The sequence below is a fragment of the Cupressus sempervirens genome, chromosome 8, assembly GCF_028749045.1.
Source record: "Cupressus sempervirens isolate cs-2001-9-10 chromosome 8, ASM2874904v1, whole genome shotgun sequence".
NCBI classification, from domain to species: Eukaryota; Viridiplantae; Streptophyta; class Pinopsida; order Cupressales; family Cupressaceae; genus Cupressus; species Cupressus sempervirens.
The window spans coordinates 844567862-844590400 of NC_143125.1; the positions used below are offsets into that span (position 1 = coordinate 844567862).

General features: G+C 40.0%; 1 protein-coding gene and 1 pseudogene across 5 annotated transcripts in view; one reads left to right on the plus strand and one right to left on the minus strand.

The window, feature by feature from the left end:
- LOC149545056 (protein TOPLESS-RELATED PROTEIN 2-like) overlaps window positions 1-3331 on the minus strand; it is an 86421-nt pseudogene extending 83090 nt beyond the window's left edge.
- Window positions 1-22539, plus strand: part of LOC149545057 (acid phosphatase 1-like) — an 82252-nt gene that overhangs the window by 7793 nt on the left and 51920 nt on the right. The gene's annotated exons all lie outside the window — the stretch shown is intronic.

Here is a 22539-nt window from a genome sequence, read left to right on the forward strand (position 1 = left end):
ATATTGTTACCAAGTCCATCATTTTTTGATGAAGGGAAGAGAGTGTTGGCTAACATCAGTGGACAATTGGTCGAAGAAGTATTCAATATTCCCCAGCATAAAGGCATGATAGTGGTAATGATGGATCGGGCGGCCAAGTTATTTCAGGATAATCAGGAGGCCTAGTTAATTCATCTAAAGAAAACTTGGTCACAAGAAGGCAAGAAGGGAGTTACTAGGTTGTTAAGGCTCAAGGTATGCAATTTGAGAACTGAATGTACTATTTTATTGATAAATTGAAAATGGAAAGAGAAAATTTGATTGGGCTAGAATCATAATTGAAAATTTAGAGTTGCAACTTAGGATAGTGCAAAATCAAAAGCAATTCTACATGGGATCCTATCTTTTCTATCTGATTGCGAGACTATGAAAATCCTAGACTTAAGGCCTTAGGAGTGATTGGCAATGGGCCAGGGCAATGTTTGGTGCATGAGTACTATCCATAGCTTCATTTGCATAACACCAAAGATTATAAGATGTTTTATGATGCCTTTGTCATGAAGACGATAAGAATATTACAAGGGACACCTGCTAGGAGGCTCTCAACGGAAGCAGAAGCAAAAGTTAAGAAGTATGGGAGTTGGCTCATCCAATTTCCGCAATTTACATATATCAGAGTGGCAGGATGCATAGTTTGTCCCAAGAGACTTGCAAGGTATCCACATGACAAGATAGTTTTGATGGAGTTGGTTAGGCAACTTGAGCATTATGACAAAATGATGAAACTTAAAGGTGAGATAGGGATTACCTTCTCATTTGGAATAGGCAATGATACTTGCCCCAATCCTGTTGTCTTTACAGCTGCAGAGAAAGAGTTAGAATGGTATAGAGCAAGACAGGGATTCGATCCTAATGGTCTTATCAAGGCATCTCACGAAAACACATGCAAACATATTCCTACTATAGAAGATTTTTGGGCTAATGCACAGGATGACTTTCATGTGAGAAAGCTAGCTTTCTCAAGATTGTCAGTGGGCATGATGAGGGCAATCAAATGGAGAGGCCTTGATATTCCCGATCAACTGGAAGAGTATGAAAATGTGCTAAGAGAGGATTATGATGCAGTTGATGACACAAAATTGGGTCCAATGGATTGGGATGATTATCAGGATCCTTCCTTAGAGGCAATTACAAGGACAATTGATCTACACATTGAGTCATGGTACAATGAGAACTTAAGGTAATTGCAAAGTTGGAAGGTACGCCTTACTTATGGGAGAATGAAACTGGAGAAAGAAGGTCCAACGAAGTCAGTCGAACAGAAAGGTGGGGGCAGTGGCCAACAGTAAAGAGTAGTTAAGAGCAAGAAGAGAAATTTGGAGGTTGAGAAAAGTAAAGAACATCAGGAGTCTCCAGCAAAGAGACATAATGCAACACCATCAAGGGAGAGCATAATTGAGGCTAGGAGCCAAGAGGTTAATACAAGTGGACAAAGGGTCTCGACAGAGGTGAGCTTTGATTTAGAATCAGGTGGTTATAGTGACAGTACCGAATACTCTCCTCTCTCGAAGAACCAACATGGAGATGATATGACAGTCACTAGTAAAGAAGAGAATAGGCCAATTGATATTGAGGAAGTAAGCTAAGCACCTGAGGTTGTTGGTGATGCTTTGCTAGTCGAACCAAATCCAGATTTGGGGAGATGCATTGCACCACTATGGTTAAGGCAAATGCTTATGCCAAGAGGCAAGGTGGTGACTGTCCGAACAGTTAAAGATATTCAGGGGTTAGTGGAAAAGGAAGATAGTGAGAAACAAAAATAAATTGCAAAAACGGTGGCAAAGGTAATTAGGAGCAATGATGATGGTCATTGAAAAGTTCAGATTTCTATACTAAAGGTTAGCAAGGCAGTGGATGAGATTGTAGCCCAGGAGCATGAGATAGTAGAGCTTAACTTGGGAAGAATCACAGATGACATGGAGTGTGAAGAGATCTAGGAAGGTATGGTTTCAATTAGAGAAAGGTTGAGGAAGGCAAACAAGAGGATTGTAAAGTTGGAGGCCGAAAACAAGTATTGGAGAGATTGCTAGCCTATCCAACAGTTGCATCAGGCAGCCCTTCCGCAAGATAGTGGGAGCAACATAGAAGAGATATCGGCTTAGCTATACGAAACCAAAGATTGGATAAGTGATATAATTCTAGATGGGCAAAATTTCTTGCCTTTATCTCGACATTCAAGTGATTGGTGGCTATTAGAGACAAATTCGGAACATTTGAAGTGGAGTGAAAGGATTTCCTTCCAGTCAAGGACTTAGCCATTCCCAGGCTACGGGCATTTATTGTGCTACCAAAGAGATATTTGGAGAGAACCAAGTTGGTGGATGGAGGAGGAATGAGTATAGTGGAGTCTTGATATGTTTCCTTGATCGTCAGATTAACAACAATTGGTGTTATTGCATGGTTTCTACTTCCAAGGGTTGAAGAAAATTGTTGCTTAAGATAATACCAAAATTGCTTCTCTTATCTTTGCTGGGACTTGCATGGTGATTAAGAACACTTCGTCTTATTGCATTGGTTTCTACTTCCAATAGTTAGAGATAAATTTCATTGAAGTTGTTAAAGTAGATTTTATTTCAAGAAAGTTGTTGAGTATGTTGAGTAAGAGTAAGAATAGATGGATAGTTGTATAGTGATATTAGTGAATGTTTGATAGGGATCCATAAACTAGGCCACTAGCATCCTAGTGGCTTGTTAGGAAGCCTTGCGTGGTAATCAAGTGTTTTTCCCTTGAATTGTTGCATCTATGGAGGTAGAGCCGTTGGTAAGCGTTCATCAGATTTGATCCTCGTCTATCTACTAATCTTTCCATTCATAGGAGTAGAAGTAAAGCAACAAGTAGTTCAGTAGTTGGATTTCATTCTTGGAATAACTTTGAAAATTAGAAGGATCATCAAAGGTATAAGTCATTTCAACACATACCCTCCATCATCATTGCCATCAACATCATTTGGCACTCATATACATTGCAACACTAGATTTCATCACCATCAAAGAAAAAGTCCGACATGCTTGAAAGAACAACGTAAGCCCACCTACGTGATTAACCAACAAATCACATTAATATAACTGAGTTAGTATCAATAAAGTCGTCTCCGGATGACAATACAACAAAACTCAAAATAAAACAACTAATTACATTAATGTATAGATACTAAACAGAGGGATGTGTCCTTGGCGTAGTGGCCGTTCGTGCTCTTAGTTCGTTCAGCTTCGCCCGTAGCTTGTAGACTTGCTTCTTCCAAACTTTCAATTCCGCTTCCACCTCCATCTCAACCTCCAAAGCTGACTGCATCATCCCAACAATCTCTTCCAACTCTTTCTCCTCATCTGCCACCCGCTCCTTTGTTGCTCACTGTTCCGTCTTCGCTGCCACCTTTTGTAGTTGACTCTGCTTGGCCATCAAGGCTGCCCTCTCGGATTCCCAGGCTGCCCTCTCCGCGGCTAGCCTGGCAGTTGACTCCTCCTGAGCCCTCTCAGCTGCCACCTGATCTGCCTGGCTCCTCCAAAGGGTGTAATATGCTTCCCTATGTATCTCCACTATGTCGTGAGTCAAAGCCTCTACTTGGCTCTCCATACCAAGATCTCTCGTCGTGGCTGAATCCTGTCGCATCTCTACAATCTCCACATCTGGCCATCCTCGTTCCTCGAAACAAACTGTAAAGGCAGTCGGGCATCCTAATCTCATGAAGGATGCTACTCCCTCCAGCTCTTTTACTATTGATTCCAAAGCCTGAATCTCTGCAGAGGCCACTACCTAGTGAGCCCAAGTCGCTAGAGCTGCTATATTAGCGAAGAATGTCTCTCTCATTACTACTTCTAGCGCTACTGGATGCTCCTGCACACCCATAGCCCTCTCTACTGCTTCCGCTATCTGCTCAACAACGCTATGCGGCAGTCCCTCATCTTGTGTCCTCTCCACCTCCTGTGCCTGCAAGGGGTTTTCTTTCGGAATTACTTCTTGCATAGGTGTTTGTAGGTACGTCACTCGAGGTGTTCGGGTACGGTGGAACCGTGCACTCAAGTACGTGCTCAACTTCTAGGTTCTACACTCTGTCTCGCTCGGGTGATGCTAACAATGCTGTATCCATCGTAACCACTGCATCTGAAACCACTACGTCCGATTAGACACTCGACGCCCTCAACCCCTTGCCTATCGGTATCTCCATTACTCCTACCTCAGTGTCCATCTTTGCATCTAGTGCAAGTACCTCAGTGCCAGCCTCTGGTAAAGCCTCACGAGCAGGCTCCATCGTTACCTTTGGAACGACTGTCTCTGTTGGTGTCGGATGTGCCTCTACTAATGCCTCAGGAATAGCTCGTGTCTTTGCTCATACTTCCGTGGTAGGTTGAATCGTAACTAAAGCTGGCGTCATCACTACTGGCTACCTGAGCTGACCAAAACCCAGAATGCCACGTATACCTACGGGAGCCAAATGTGTTGTAGCTGAAAGTGCAGGCTGTGGGAATCTCAACAGTGTAGCTGTAATTACCTCTACCTCCTCGTTCTCTTCCTCCTCCCCATCGGTCCCACTCTCCTCCAAAGAAGTCTTCTCTCAACCACTGTCAGTATTTCCTCCGTCTGGTCTTAGTCGTTTCTGTTCGATTGTGGTCTTTGTGCCAACTGTATCAAGATGCCTCCACTACATGATCAGTGGTTAGCCTGGCATGAGCTGTCTTGGTTTGGCCTTCAGTGCATCGTAACACTTTGACAGGTGTAAGGAACCTTGGAGTTTTTCTCATGTTCTTCATGAGTATTTACTTTTCAAGAGAGGGATTGAGTGTTTGATATTCCATATTAAGTATTCAATTGCTATATGTTATTTAGTGGTACAAACTGACATCAACATGTTTTTAGAGCATTAACAGGCTACAGATTTTCTGTAACAGTTTTAAGGATATGGCTGCCATCAACACTTGATAAATTCATCAATTCATCAATAAGGAGTCACACACAGTTGTGGTGACAGGTATAGTAGCATTTTCTTTCACCATAGCATTTCAAATAGGACATTACCACATAGATTGCAAGTCACTGAAGGCCTTTGCAGGTTTGAAACATGGTCTCATCTACCAATATATATATATCTATTTTAACTCGACTCCGATTCCCAAGTGGCTAATTAGCCGTCTTCACACTCAGCAACCCCAAACTTGCCCTGTCATTAAAGGGACAAAGGAGTTATTGATATGATTTTAAGTCACAGAATTGTACAACCGTGATCTGTAACTTCGCAATCTGAACTTATCAGTACTTGTAACCTCCCCATTTTTAAGCCTTCCTTAGTGTCTAGTTGGATTAGCCTATCACCACGTTCCCATGGGCTAGCATAGTGTATTGGGAAACTGTTCAGGGGGCTTGTAACCTTTTGTGGGGAGGTCTTGAAGGCATCTCAGGAGCCTAGAGCTAGTCTCCTGTACTCCTATTTTTTAAGGGGAGACCAACAGCTTGCTTGCTGACCAACTTGGGTTTATGGAGGCTAGTAGGGGGCTTTACAAGCCATTTTAGACATTTTGAGTCAGTCTCCTGCTTCTAAAGACCCTTATTTTTTAGGTGGAGACCGCCAATTGACTTTTTGAACATCTAGAGGGCCATGGAGCATAGTAGGAAGCCTTATGAGCATTTTACCTTGATCAGAGACAATCCTATTTCTTAGGAGACTGCCAGTTGGTATACTCCATTTAGACACAATTTTTAGTTTGGAATTTAGGTGATGGTTTCAGGAATAAACTGGTATATGAAAGTAATTGCTTCAATATTAAATAAATTATTCAATTTAGTTAAGTTAATTTATATTATTTTAATAAACTGACAAATAAGGGAGCCACCATGGGAATGATGCCTAGGAGGCTCAATAAGTTGGTTTTTTAAAAACAACTTATTAAATAAATTAAAAGGGTCATGGAACAAAGTTAATAGAAAAAGGTAAAGTTGTTGATAAGTAGGACATAATTTTCCATAGGTCAAAGTGTGATATTGCTATCAAGATTTGACTATTTAGTTTTTGAGTCAAACTCATTGACCCATGTTTCATGAGTAGCAATTCACATGAATCCATCTCTGATGAGAATAATGTCATGTCCCCTCTTTAGTCCGACTAGCAAAGTTATGTGAGTTAGCCTATCATGGGGGTCTCGTAGGCTAGCAGTTGTGGATAGAGACTCATATAGGATATTCAGTGACTAGGCTTGACTTTACAGGCAATTGGGAGCCAGTTGGGTCCAATTCCTTGATTTTAGGTGGTATCCCTACATTTTAGGATGATGTGGTAGTTTCCAAATGTGAGGTTCCACAAGGCCATTCCATGGTTTCAATTTCAGGATGACAGGGTGTGTTCCCTAGTTTCTAAGAGCATCCCTAGATTATAGGGAAGGGATTGCCAATTGACCCATCTCGTTCGGTATCAGTCATAGATAGGTGACATGGTCAGTTTCATGTATTTTTTGGTTGGTTTGGGATTCAAAGGCAAAATGGGGAATATTTTAATATTTTTAAATCTCCTAAGTTAGCGTTTAAATAATTTATAATAAGGCTATTTATATAGCCATTTCAGAGGAATAAGGGGAATATGGCTTCGTTTGGTCAGATGTGCCCTTGTGTTATAGCTCATTGGAAAGGTCTTGAATTATTATAAACTATTTTCACTATGTGGAGACTTTTTGGTGCTTTGAGTTATGAAATTTTAATAAAGTAATGTTTTTTCCTATAGCCTGGACGCCTTTATTTGGAAAAATGTTATTTTATTATAAAGTGGATCCTTCTGTAATAAATATTTAGGGTTTGATTTGCACTTGGGAGGAGTTATAATGAGATGAAGACCTAATTGTTGATTATCTTTTGACATTTTTGAAACTTATGAGATTGGAAATTGCTCTAGTAGAGCAATTCAGAGGCTTGGGATGGAAACCCTAATCATGGAGTGTTGGGATGCAAACCTCAACAAGGATTTGGTGATTCAGTATTGGAGTTGGAAAGTACTATTCTCTGTGGCAAGGATCAACATTCTTCATAGCACCATTTATTTGAAGGAAACATCACATTCAGCTAGGCGGCCAGCCTATTCTAGCTTGGGCGTTTCTTCTAGAGGCTGCTCGGGTTTGTATTGTGGGTGGCATTCCTTATTAGCAGTCACGTTTTGCAGTTTGGAGATCATACAGAGGTTTGTGACAGCAAGCTCTCCATCTTTTGTGATTGTAAACCCTTCTAAAGCTGGCGTCAAGTTTATTGTAGACAACAGCAAATCCATTTGATATATTTATTTCTTTGACTGCAAAAATCAGAATATTATGCCTGGTACAATTCGAATCATTTCTAGATTTTAAGTGTTTTCAATATATGAATGTTGCTCATCATTCTTAGTTCGAAGTTATTTGTTATTTGTCATTTACTTGCATATATCTTCAAAAACACCTAAAAACTTGAAAACCAGAAAAAACCTAAGAGAAATCAGAATTCTATGAAGTCTATTTAGAGGTACAAAATTCTGGTCAAAGTCTCAAATTTTGAAACAAACATCCATTTCCAAGGTCACTGGGATTAGGGATCTTTTAGTGGTATAAGAGCTTTGATCTTGCCAGCCTATTAATTTTATTGACACTTCTATGCATTCGGGTAGAGTTGAGATAAACAAATTTTACACATGCTCAATTCAAGCAAGGGTTTGGAATTGAACAAGAACTCATTATGGTAGATGAACAAAGAGGTGCCAGACAAAACCAACAGGAGTAGGAAGTGTAGAGTGGAAATGTCACTCAAGTTTCATAGATACAGAGATATGCTAATCCCATAAAATAGTTCAATTGATACATATGAATTAAAACCCAACATATACCATTCATACCACAGTACTAGTAGGCAAGGAAATGATTTCTTTATTAATACCAAAAATCAACATGAGTACATTACCAATGTTCCAAATATTTATAGAAGGGTCGGTTCGTCGGAAACCAACCGACGCATTTTCTCACCACCTAACTACCCAACCCGACTAGCTTTAACAAGTACTAAACATAATAGTTATTTTATTCCAACTACATCTATCCCCCCAAATAAAGAAGTCTTCCAGACGACTTTAGAATATGAAATCAACAAAAACAATTTTGACTTCAAGAAGAAGGATGGGAAGATATCCCTGTGCTCGGAGTTCCCCTTAACCATTGCAGGTCTCGCTCCACTGTCTTCTGCTTGGTCCAAACTCCCTATAATACCCGTAGTGCACCCATCTTTTTAGCTTCTGCTTTTCAAGTCAGCTTTTTCTTTGTTCCAAGCTTCCTGTATAGCAACTTTCTCTGCTACCCATTGCTGTTGAAGACTCTTTCTTTCTAGCCCCCAAACTTTAGCTAAGTTTTTCTCCTTTTGAAGTTCCAAAAAGGTTCCCCGAAAGGCAACCTCCATTGCTGTCAGCGCTTTTAGGAGAGGTGATTGTTCCTATCCCACAGAAATGATAGAGCTGCCCGTCCATGTGGTAGTCATGTCCTCCTCTAAATAGCCACCCTGTTCTAGTAGTTCCCAATCAATGTGGCAGTCAGTCTGCATAAAGGCAGCCAACGCCTCGGCTGTGGTGATGATGGTCCCCAGATTCTGAGCCCTGGCCTGCTGCACGATCCTCCTAGTACAATGCTCCATGGCATGAAGCTCAGTGAGGAATAGTTCGGCCTTGGCTGCAAAAGATGTTGTGTCTGGGGGTTCCTCGCGCTCACTTTGTATTTCGACTTGCTCCTCAGCAACTGTCTCTAGGGGTTAAGACACCATGCCTTTCTCTTCGAGTAACCCATCCGCTTCCTCTTGGATGGTATCTATGGCCTCATCCGTAGCAGCTAGTGTTGTCATGCTACCCTGAGTGTGAATTTTTCCAACATTCTCCTCTCCTCCTACTAGCTGTACCACAAGAGCAACCAGATGGACTATTTCGGGACCACTGGGTGTTTATACCCTTACTTTATGAGCACATTTTGTTTGTCACCTCAAATCTACGACTTTAGTACGGGAGTGCTATTCCGGAAAGATAAGTGGCACCATCTTCAGAACTAATACTCTGGGAGCTCCCCATGTCGGGATTTGTTGCCTACCACCCGTTCCTTCCCTGACTCCTGCTTGATTTGGCTTCGAAGTATTTGCTGCCTCAATTTTGTCGGGGACTCGGGATCACTAGGCGGTTTCTGGTAAAGTTCCAGAGGTTTTGCTACCCCTGTTGGAAGTGGTCCCTTCGTAGGTGGTAAACACGTCATTGCCTGTGGAGTCCCCTACAGATGACTAAGACGGATCTCCGCCTCCTATGAGTCGAAGGAGGATGAATCCATATCGCTGCCTTCTTCCGAACTTTCATCTTCCTCTTCCTCTTTTACTTCTTCGATCACTACTGTTTGTTTCAGTTTCTTTTTCTTGGGTTCACCTCCATTATGAGATCCTACATCCAAGGTATCTAGATGGAGCTAGTAGGTCATAGCTGGTTTGTACGGCTCCACTCTGCTAGCTGGTACCAGTGTCCCTCGGTGTATGTTGCTCACCTGAGTACATATTGCCTCTAAAAACAAAGCCACCGTATGATGAGGCATATAAAAGACTTTATGTTTTAACTCCATGAATTCTCGAAGTCTATGAGAAAGAAATTTAGCCTAGTTATATATTCGCCCTTTGTACAATCCATCCACTGTAGGTAACATCCATAGGACAATGTCCGAAGTGCGGCTGCCCGTAGTGAGCTTGCGTTTAACCAAATCTACCACGCAGTGCCATTCATCATTTGCTATGAAAATTTTCTTCAGACCCCGACTGTCCTTTAAGATTCCTTCCCATTCCAGACTTGTAAGGTCTTTTTGGCATATTAATTTTAACCATTTTTTCTTGTCTGCTACTGCCATAGAAATTTTTTCCACTTCTTGCCCTCTGTTAGGAATTCCAAAAACTGTACATATTTCTTCTGCTGCATAAGATACTGCCACCTGTTGGTGGAAATGCTGCACTACAGATTTATGACTTGACTTCTCATACCCTGTGATTAAATTCGGTAGTATAGAGTCAAACTCCTTTAATTCAAAAATCAGCATGAAAATGATTTTATCTACTTTTGTTGTACATAACGCTTCCTTCAGTGGATGGTCCTCCTATGCTTTTTCTCACCAAGTCCTACACTGGCTTCCCATTACACTTTTAAATGTTATTCTTAGTAGTGGTGGTGATTTTTTGTGCCACTTTCCCTTTACTTGTTGTCATCTTTCTTACCTCCTTTGCTTGCAGTGCAATAGATTTCTTCTTTTTGGAGTCGATAATGTTTCTCTTTCTCAAATTTCCAATGCTTAGTTTCACCATTGTGTGTTGCTATGCTAGTGCCCAGATCTTTTTAATTGGTTGTATATGCCACCTGTACTAACTGTAATGTAACTGTTTGCCACAAAGCCCCCATACAACCTGTTGCTGCAGTATGGAATGTCTTAGTATGGAAATCTGTAGTATGGGTATTTTTAGTACAGGAGTTTGCCGTACGGTCTTTTGCTTGTAATGATGCCATCGTACGAAATTCTGTCGTATGCTAGGATGCTGTTGTGAGTGATGCTTCCGTACGGAATTCTGTTTGACACTAAGCTGCCATATGGTATGATACCACAGTATGGAATTCTACCTGGATTGTTGCTATACAGATGTATATGTTTGTCGTACGAATGGACTTTCTCGCCGTACGGATGCTGGTACAAACGTCGGTTTTTGCTCCCGTACTGATGTAGCTAGTTGTTGTACGAATGAGGATAGTTGTCATGTGAATGGAATTGTCTGTCGTACAAATGGAAATGCTCGCCGTACGAATGGAAATGTCTGTCGTACAGATGAGAATGTTTGCTGCACCAATGGAATTGCCTGCCGTACGAGTAGATGTGGCTGCCATATGAATGGGAATGTCCCTTTCCATACCTTATTCCTGTGTACCCTGTTTTTCCGTACGTTGTTCCCTATGGTCTGACCTAGTATGACCAATCTTCTCCTTTGTACGGATATTTCCTAAACCACTCCTACCCTTCCTTCGTGTACAGATATCCGTACGGCTGGCTGAGCTTCTTTTCCCTGTCCTCTTTCTCTACCAATTATTGTGATGTTTTGTGACTCTTTATAAGGACTCAGTTTCTTTTCTCCTTCTTGGTTACTTTCATTTTTTGCTTTTCGTATTTTTTCCTCTTCTAAGTTTATAAAATAGCTACTTGCCAAATTATTCCTTTTCTCATATGCTTTTAGCTTAGACCCATTTACTAGGTCTCTGATAGGTTTGTTATCCAAAGTAGATAACTTTACTGCCCCATTCTCTTTATACTCTGTGTACTCCTCCAGGTACCTTCCTTCCGACTGAGAATCTTGTATTTGTAACATATTACATTCTGTGTGGAAAACTTCATAGTCTCCCATTTGTCAGTGGAATAATCCATTAAGGGAATTTGTGTCATCGTCTCAGCATTCCCCTAGTCTAAGCACCCCTTCCTCATCGGGTTCCATCCCTTCATAATTTTCTCCTTCAGAGTCTGATGCTAAGTCTTGACTTACTGACTAATTCCTGAGATCTATGATGTACTTTCTTCCTTCAGTCTCAATAGATAGCGTGTTTCGTGTCCAGTTATGGGTAGTTTTTGCTGCAACCAACCATCCCCTACCTAATAAAGCATCGTACCCTTTCTTTTCTAAAGGAATAACCACAAAATCAATAAAAAATTATTGTGTACCAACGATGACCTTTTGTCCCATGAGCATTCCTATACTCTTGATTCCATGTCGGTCTGCTCCTACTAGTTGAAATGTCGGGGGCCAAAGTGTAGGTTTCCCTAATTCCTTCCATGTTTCTTCTGATAAGACATTTACATTGGAACCGCCATCCACAATAGTATTTGAGAGTTTGCACCCTAGTATCTCCATCTCTACTACCACTGTTGTTCTCCCCATCCCTATTGTGAGCAATGTATTGTCTTTTGTATGTACATTTCCTTCCTTCTCTTTCTTTGAAGTTGTCCCTTTTGGTTTTGCCCCTTGTGTTAGTGCCACTTGCAATTGGGGTAATGTTTCTAATAAATCACCTATTTTTACTGGGATAGCAGTTTCCAACACTTGCCTCACAATATTCGTTATACCCTTATTGGAAGCAGGTTTCTCCAACGTTGTCTTTTCTCGCTCCCCCTTGCTATCTTGAATGTCTTTCTTTACTTCATGAAATCTTTACGTCTCCGTACTAGCATCTAGGTAGGTTAATTTTCTGGCTTGCATCTTGGTGACCGCAAGAATTTCGTCTTCTACATCTTCAATGTCTAACCTATTTACTCCCTTTTGTCTGGAGCAATTTGCATCTTCATGATTGCCTGGCCCACACCATTTACAGAGCATCCCTCCATTATGTCCTCCTTCGCTTTGACAATCTCGTGCAAAGTTTCCCCATTCATTGCATCTCCTACCTTGGATCATTGGTCTCCCTTTGGAATCATATTGAAGTGGATGTTGGGGTGTGTTATTATTGCTATTGTCACTGTTGTTACTTCCTTTGCTGTTGTTTCTGTATCCTCCTGGTGAGGCTTCCCTATTTGTATTCTTTTGAGGAGTGGAGGGTGGTGTGGATTGTTCCCCTTGTGTTAGGAATACTTGAGCACTTTGTGTTTTTAAATTGTAAGGATAATCTTTAATTGTGTGCCCCATTACCTAACAAATCTCGCAAAATGCCTTCTTCGGGCAAGATCCTTTTGTATGACCTTCCTTTTCACTGTTAGTACACCAAAGTTCTCTCCCTTCTTTCTCTTCTTCTTTACTCCCTGCCACTTCCTTCATCAATTGTCTCAGATCTTTTCTTAAGGTTTGAATAGTTTTGGATTCTTCTTCGCTCTCTTCGGAACTATCACTGGAGCTTCCATGCCTTCTCGCCTTGGAGGTTTTACTTTCACTTTCTATGTCCATGGCGTGAGTACATGCATCTGCAAAGGTCGACGGTGGGACTATCTTCATCTTTCTCCTGAGAGATGGTGTTAATCCTTCAATGAACCATTGTTTCTTTATTCCATCTGTCGGCTTGTTATCTAGTTTTCCTATCAGCTCTTTCATTCTTCTGCTATAAGCCTTGATAGATTCACTCTTCCCTTGTCTTGTGTCGTAGATCTTTGTTACTATTTCATTGTCATCTCTGAGGAGTCTAAATTCTTCCTCGAAGGTTGTGCAGATGTTATTCCATGTGTTTTTCTTTCCTGCCTCCAAATCCGTATACCAATCAATGGCAATACCCCTTAATGTGGTCGGAAACCCTTTTAGCCATTCTGCCATGTCATTTTGTCCATTCGCCTACCATATTGTTATACATGTTTTACAATGGCGAGCAAGGTCCTTTGAGCTGTCCCCTGTGAACCTTGGTAATTTTTGTCTATCTATTGCCATTATGTGAACACCTCCCAATAGAACACCTCTAGATGGAACACCTCCGGATGGACCACTTCCTGATGGAACACCTCCCGATGGAACACTCCCTCTTGATTGGAAGTTTGTTCTCGAGGAGGAACTACTGAAAGTATCCCCTTCTTCTTGACTTTTCTCCTATCGGAAGTCTCTTCCTGCTAGTGTCTCTGGGTTTTTGTATCCCAACTTCCTTGTTGGTGTCTTAGAGATGACCAAATTTGCTATACCTTCAATTGTATACTCGATCAACCCTTCCTAGATTCTCGTGGAATCCCCTTGTCCTCATTTCCAGTTATGGCATCTCGCCTCCTGCTGCTAGAGACGTAGTATCCTCAAGGCGACTTCTTCCTCAGTTTCTTCTCCTTGTACCCGTTTGGGATATATGTTTGGAATCAAGGGCATGAATCAATTTTATTGTCTTTCTCTTTTACTCATAACGAATTGCTTGCAGAGACGTACTATCCTCAAGGCGACTTCTTCCTCAGTTTCTTCTCCTTGTACCTGTTTGGGATATATGTTTGGAATCAAGGGCATGAATCAATTTTATTGTCTTTCTCTTTTACTTGTAACGAATTGCTTGCTAACAGGAGAGGAAACTCTCCTAGGAGGTCGTACACTATTGGCGGCACTGGAAGTTCGTCGCGTACCGTACCTTTAGGGACTGTTCTCTCATGGGCTTCCCTTCATACATACTGATTGATCGCAACTTCCCACGCTGTCACTAGATCACGTGTCAACTGATCCTCCCTGGTTATTTCCTCCTCTTCCTGTCACTATTTGTTACTTGGATGAACGATACAAAGGGCCTTCCCATTACTCCATCTTGTTGACCTCCAAGTTCGGACTTAGGCAACGACACCAAAAATGTAGAGTGGAGATGTCACTCAAGTTTCACTCATACAGAGATATGTAATCCCATAAAATAGTTCAATTGATACATATGAATTAAAACCCAACATATACCATTTATACCACAGTACTAGTAGGCAAGGAAATGATTTCTTTATTAATACCAAAAATCAACATGAGTACATTACCAATGTTCCAGATATTTATAGAAGGGTCGGTTAGTTGGAAATCAACCGACGCATTTCCTCACCATCTAACTACCCAACCCGACTAGCTTTAACAAGTACTAAACATAATAGTTATTTTTATTCCAACTACAGGAAGAGAGGGAGATGATGCAAACTCTCATCACTACACAACCCAGGATAGTTTAGACTTTGGAAAGGTTACAGGATACTTTAGAACAGATGGAGTTGGATAGACATAGAGGTAGGCATGAGAGACAAGGGTGAAGCAGATCAGTTTCAATTGCAAGAAGTTAGCATAGTCAAAGATCCCACGCATTAGTTGAGAGCTCCCTGTAATCTACCAGGCAGGCACCCCCTTATACACCAGTTAGGGATAGACCCCTACTTTTGCGGTTTGTACCGAGTGAGCAGCCGACACAGGTAGAGTCACCCGAGGTGGGAATCCAGGATTCAGTTATGGCAGCTATGGATGAGTGGAGAGCCCTACCTTCGGAGGTTAGGGATGCTTTTCTAAAGGGAAATGAGAGCACCCTGGAAAGTCATCTTAGATCAGTATGCACATTCTGTATCCAATAGTTCCTTTAACAACTTCTAGTAAGCAAATACAAGTGCATACTACTATGCCATAAAAGTGGAAACAAACATAGTTGATTTCTCACAATTAAAACATTAAAAATAAAGTGATTGCAATTTACTGATCTAAATAAATTTCAGCAGCATTACAACATACAAATTATTATTCTAAAATCCTAAAACTAGAAGAATGAGACAAAATAGAAAACACAGATATATGTGGGGAAAACCTTTCCAGGCAAAAACCCCACTCTCCAAACCATCAAGCTAATATATTATTCAGCAACAAGTTACAATACATTTTCAGCCTTAACATAGAGATTTACATCTTGCTCCATTCTAGAGAAAATCTAGCGGCATAACTGTGTGCAAATAACTTCTCATCTCTCTCTTAATTTCCTACAACAATGCTCTGTACTTATAGAGTTTTCATACAAGATGAAACAATTTCTAAAGCGTCTACATTCAATACATTTACAAATTATTTTAGAAACTTATTTATGCACAACCCTTGCACAAAAACAAAGCATTAGAGAATAAATCACCAAAAAGCAGAAGCTTTCTATTTTTCTACTCCAAGTCTTTTCTTGTGGAAGAATCCATCTTCATTTAGCAACTTTCCAAGAAAGCACAAATAAAGCAATAAATCGTAGTAAGGCTGAGTCACTTTATCCCAACATTTTCCTCTTCTTTAGTATTGTGCATAGCGTAGAGATACTGCTAGGTTCAGAGGAGACAGGGGCTATAGACCACACCAAAACAATGATCTAAGTAGAGCTACCGGGAAAATCACACTGGCTACTTATGATGACACTAATGGTTCGGGTGCACGAGCTGGACACTTATTTATCCTTGAGGCCCATGCCTGAGAGAGAGGCTGTATAGTTTGCTGTCTTGCATTTAGACGAAGTTTCTTATGACTAGTGGCACCATGGATTAGTCACCGAGGATCATGCCATAGTTCATTCCTATGCAGATTTCACTGCGCGGCTCGTTACCAGATTTGATCGCAAAGATATAGAGCTTTACGATAGGGAGTTGGCGCATCTTAGAAAGTTAGGGCATGTGGAGAGTTATATTAATGAGTTCCAACATATTATAGTCATGGTGCTTGATATGCCACAGGGGCATAGTGTGATGCTTTTTATAGACGGATTCCAGATTTGATCACAAAGATACAAAGCTTTACTATAGGGAGCTAGCACATCTTAGACAGTCAGGGCATGTGGAGACTTATATTAATGAGTTCCAACATATTGCAATCATGGTACCTGATATGCCGCAGAGGCATAGTGTGATGCTTTTTATAGACGGATTGCAGGACATGCTCAAGGGGTTGGTACAAGCATTCAAGCCTGTCAGTCTCAAGGAGGCCATTGACGTGACATTGAGATTGGACACCACCACTACTACTTATTAGACAGATAAGAAGCCATTCAGGGATTCTCGGCCTCTACAGAATGCCAACACTTCCCAAGGTAGACGTGGACCATCACGTCGACCTCCCAGGATGGACTAGGAGATGAGGAATGCTTTGAGAAGGAGAAAGCTATGCTTTTCGTGTAAGGAGCCGTGGCAGCCCGAACACCATTGCCTTGTTAAAGGCGTTCATTTGATTGAGGTGACATCTGAGATGGGAGATGAGTAGATTCTTGACACTGATACTGAGGATAATCCAGAGGAGATTGAGTAGGAGCATTCGCAATTGGAGTTAGTGATGCAGGAGCAGCTAGGTTGCATTGCTATCCTACATGTTTACTGAGTTTCTTAGTTGCTGCAGAGTTGCAATGTCTTGCATTGCCGAGTTCTCTATGTTTGCCAAGTTCGCAGTTGTTGCCGAGTTATCCTTTGGTTGCCGAGTTCGCCGAGTTGCAGCATTTTGTTTGGTCCTTCGTGTGTCGAGTTGTTTGTGTGCAGTTTCTAGTGAGAGTTGACCTTTGCATTTAATTTTGTGATAGGTATTTGTTGAGAGCTAATTTGTGGCTTGTTTATTTTGTTGTATTTTGCAATAGGCCGACTTGTGGCCGTGCATGTATTTAAAGGGGTCTTTGGTAGAGTTGTGATAGCCCGTGTAATTTCCTATACAAAAATTCATATTTTTTTAATAATTATCATTTATGAAGAAGTAATAGAACAATAAATGTAATAAAACATATTTTGTGATAATTGTTTGAATAAGAAAAACACAAATAATATCATAATTCATATTACAAAAGAAAAATAAATAATTAAATTTTGATGAACAAATAAAATAAAATACAAACTTAAAACATTGACAAACATAAACAAACGAATCAGTATTTCTAAATACTATTCGATTCCTAAGGGACATGACTTGCGGTTTGGAGCAGTCATATGTATCACACATCGAAATTGGGAAGAGGGGAGAAAGCGGGAGAAGACACAGGCAGACACAGACGGAAGAATTCAAATAGGAATTAAGCAGGAACCTCTGTGTTGACAAGTATTTCGCAGCACCATAAGACACTACGCATTAGCAAAGGCAAAGGTAACTCAATGTAGAACATTGCCATCGGGAGGAAGCCCTCACTCGTCAGTGGGAAGTCTCTCAAAAACGACGTACAGACTAGACCAAGGAAGGAGTATGCGCCAAAATCGCATATAGAGGAAGCTACCACATTGCCGACAAATAACATTCACCAGGGTCTGAGATTGTCTGCTCACACTCCAACTGTGGTCGTCGTACAGGAAGAAAGGCCAAGCAAAAAGCTAATATATCACAAGAAACACTTAACGTTTCAACCCGACTAGGACAACTTAAACATTGGTACCTAATATTAGGAAAACATCTGAATGCTTGGTTTCTTTAGAAAGAAACTCAAGATAAAACATTTGATTAAGATGTTGAGAATTTGATCAAGAATTTCAGAATGTTTGGTTTCTTTAGAGAGAAACTTAGAATAAAATATTCAACTAAGATGATTGTAAACTTTTGAATAGAAGTCTAGTTTCTTTGGAGAGAAACTACAAATAAGAGACAATATATATATTATGAGGATCAAATATATGCATATGCTAGAGGGCCTTGGTAGAGGAGGGATCTTTACCAAGTAATTAACCAGAGATCCCAAGAGGCCTTAGTTAGATACTCCTTTATGACGATTACTTAATTGGGAAACAATTCCCATTAGAGTGTTGAGTGATTTGAAGGGAGTCTTTTCCAAAGGATTAGAATGGGTTATACGGGGTAGTCTTTATATTGTTAAATTCATGTTCCAATGTGAATTTCATACATTTTTTTTAAACCGACAATCCGATGCAGGGTTCTACTTTTGAAATACATATCCAGACAAGGGTTCATTATAGTGGTATCAGAGCATAATCCTGCCACCCTATGTATAAAGGCTTATGCAAACTTACGAGAGAAGAACAAAGACAACAATGAACGATTTAGCAAACGAAGTAAGGTCATATATGGAGCAAACCAACCAAACCAATCAAACTCTATTAAATCAAATGGAGAAATCAAACTAGGCTCTCCTACAAGCTTTACAGAACATGGGAAATTCAATTAATAATTTAAGAAATCAACCAAACTTGGGTAGAGAAACTAGTTCAATCCATTCAAAAAATAATAATATAACTTCAAGTTCAAGTCTGCCCCAACCAACATTTCTACCAAGAAGAACAAACCCAAGAGAAGAGGAAGGGGTAGAGCAGCCCTTAACTAGTACAGAAGATATTGCAAGAATATATGCAGCCCTAGAACCAAACATTCGAGAAGTGGTCTCGTTTAGGGAATTTTGTGCAGATAAAATAAGAGAAATACCTAGAGGATACGTAAATGAAGAACTTAAACGCAAAGTAAGTAAGGTCGCAATTCCAACCTTTAATGGATCAGGGGAAATGTCAGCTCATCAATGGTTAGAAAAACTTAATACATTCTTCATCCTAAATCCTACGATAGAGGAAGAAGCACTCCAATTTGCCATAATCCTTTTGGGGGGAGCAGCACATGATTGGTGGACACAAGGACACATCTCACTAGGTCATAAAGATGTGAAAACTTATGAGGAGTTCTCCCAAAAACTCATAAACCGATTTGATGAGAAAGATACCGAATGGTACTTCCAAAAGTTGACACACCTTAAGCAAACAGGAGCCCTACAAGAGTATATAAAGAAATTTCAGTCATGGTCCCTAATCTATCCCAAAAGAGGCTCACTTGGATGTTTCTAGAAGGTTTGAAAGAATCTACAAAGACTTTGGTAAAACCCCACGAACTACAAAATCTGGAAGAAGCCATAAGGAAAATCAAAATGGTTGAATCTAATAATAAGGAGAGATTTCGGAATTTTCCCTCCAGAACTTTCCCCCGAAGTGAAGGAATTAGTAAGGAAAACCAAGATAAACCATGTTATTTATGCCACAAGCCTTGGAGCTTTGGACACAAATGCCCTCAATGAGAAGAATTAATCCAAAAAAATTTGTGCTTTAAATGTAGGGAACCTTGGGGATGGGGACACTGATGTAAAAGAGGACAAGTAAATCAAATTGAAGAAACAAATAAAAGAATCGGTACAAAGGAATTAGAACAAGGAACATTCGCAGTCATATCTCAAGATGAGAATAGGCCTTTCCGAATCAAAGGTGTTCTTAAGGGACAAAAGGTGAGTGCACTAGTGGATACATGAGCTTCTCATGATTTTATCAGCAAACACTTGGTCAAAAAAAGAAGGTTAAAAACTCAAGACTTTGAAGGTTTTAGAGTTAAGTTGGCAAATGGCACATTAGATCATTGCAAAAAGATGGTTACACAAGTGGAAATCACCACTAATGGATATGTAATTAAAAGGAACCTTTATGTAGCAAACATACAAAATGATATCATCCTAGGAATGCCTTGGATCAACTCCCTAGGACATTTCATCATGGATGGGCCAAATCTGGAAATATGCTTCAAACATGAGGGGAAAGACATAACACTAAGAGGCATGACCGATGGATCAGCAAGGGTAGTATCTTGTAATAAAATGGAGAAAATCTTAAAACATGATCAAGGAGAAATGATAGCTCAATGTATGATCTTGGATAATAACCCCACTAAAGTAAAAACATTCCATCTAGAGATTCAACCTATCTTGGAAAAATATAAAAAGGTGTTTGAAGATATACCCCCTGGACTTCCCCCTAAGAGAGGTTTTGAACACACCATTGAATTAGGAGGAGCAAGACCAGTAATCACTACCCCTTATAGGCATCCCCACAAATATAAAGAAGAAATAGAAAAAAACTATCAAGGAACTTCTGGAAATGGGGCATATACAACCAAGTAGCAGCCCTTTTGCATCATTTGTTGTATTAGTAAAAAAGAAAGACAGAACTATGATAATGTGCATCGATTATTGGGCATTGAATAAGAAGACTATCAAAAATAGATATCCTATCCCTAGAATCGATGAGCTAATGGATGAATTACATGGAGCGCGTTATTTCTCCAAGATCGATTTAAGATCCAGATACCATCAAATCAGAATGAAAGAAGAAGATGTACCTAAAACAGCATTTAGATGCCACTACGGACATTTTGAGTTCCTTGTACTTCCCTTTGGACACACAAATGCACCAACAACTTTCCAATTTTGCATGAACCATACCTTTAGACAGCAGCTACGCAAATTCCTTCTCATATTTTTTGATGACATTCTCATTTATAGTAAGACATCGGAGGAACATCTAGAACACATCAAGGAAGTCCTTAGTATTTTAGAAAGAGAATCCCTTTATGCCAAAATTTCAAAATGTGAATTTGGACTTAAGGAAATACTTTACCTTGGACATAAAATCAATGAGGAAGGAGTAAGTGTGGACAAAGAAAAAATTAAAGCGATCAAGGAATGGCCAAGGCCTAATACTCTTACTCAACTTAGAGGAATTGTGGGATTATGCAGTTACTATCGTAGGTTTGTTAGAGGATTCTCAAAAATTGCAGCCTCTCTTACAGACTTAACCAAGAAAGGAGCCTTCACTTGGGATGACAAAGCACAACAAGCCTTTGAACAAGTCATTATGAGTACATGCCTAGTATTGGCCATACCCGATTTCTCCATACCATTTGAACTGCAATGTGATGCCTTGGGAGACAGAATAGGGGCAATACTTATGCAAAGGAAGCACCCTATAGCTTTTGAAAGCCGCAAACTCACCGAAGTTGAAAGACATTATTCGATTTATGATAAAGAGATGCTGGCAATAATGCATGCCCTGGCAGAGTTTTGACAGTATTTGGTTTGTGGAAAATTCATAGTCAAAACAGATCATAATAGCCTATGCTTCTTAAATCAGAGAGATCTAAACGATAGACAACAAAAATGGGTGAGCAAAATTCAAGCCTATAATTTTGACACAGAGTATGTTAAAGGAGTGAATAATGGGGCAGCAGACGCCTTATCCGGAAGATCCCACATCAACCATATTTCTTGCATTTCAGGTTGGAAAGAGGATATAATAGCAGATTATGCAAAGGATCAAATTGCAATAGAAGTTATGGAAGGGGAGATATCCAATGGAAATTTTAAGATCTCTAATGACCTCATCTTCTACAAAAGAAGGATCTATTTGACTCTAAAATCTGAAGAAAAAAAGATAATTAAGAAGGAATATCATGACAATCCATTGGCAGGACATCCTAGATACTACAAAACGTATAAACAGATAAGGGGAAAATACTCTTGGAAAGGATTAAAAGGAGACATACAAAAATATGTACAAGAATGTAGAATCTGTCAGCAAAACAAAGCAAAGCAATCACACTCTGCAGGGCTATTACAACCACTACCTATTCTAAATAAAAAATGGGAAAGTATATCTATGGATTTCATAACAGGGTTACCAAAGGTTCATGGAAGAGATAGCATCTATGTAGTGTTAGACAGACTCACAAAATTTGTGCACTTCTTTCCCTTCTCTATGGAATATAAAGCACCTCAAATCGTAAAAGTATTCTTTAAGGAAATTTTTCGTCTCCATGGATTACCCAAGAACATTGTAAGTGATAGAGAGAAGAAGTTCCTCAATAAATTTTGGCAAGAATTATTTAGACTAGTTGGGACTTCACTCACTCCTAGCACTAGCTATCACCCCCAAACTGACAGTCAAACTGAGATTGTAAACAAGTGGATAGAGGGGTATCTAAGAAATTATGTCATAGGACAGAAAACAGCCTAGATTAAGTGGCTACACTTGAGCGAGTATTGCTATAATACAACATTATCATATGTCCATAAGGATGAGTCCCTTCAAAGCATTGTATGGATATGAAGCAGCGACATTTGGAAGCCTAACCATCACTGAAAGCAGAGTACCTAGCGCACAGGAGTCCATTCAAAGAAATATTGATATCATTAAAGAACTGAAGGATAATTTACATATTGCCCAAAATCAACAAAAGCTATATGCAGATAAGAATAGAGTAGAGCACTCATTCTAGGAAGGGGATCTAGTGTACCTGCGACTACAGCCCTATAA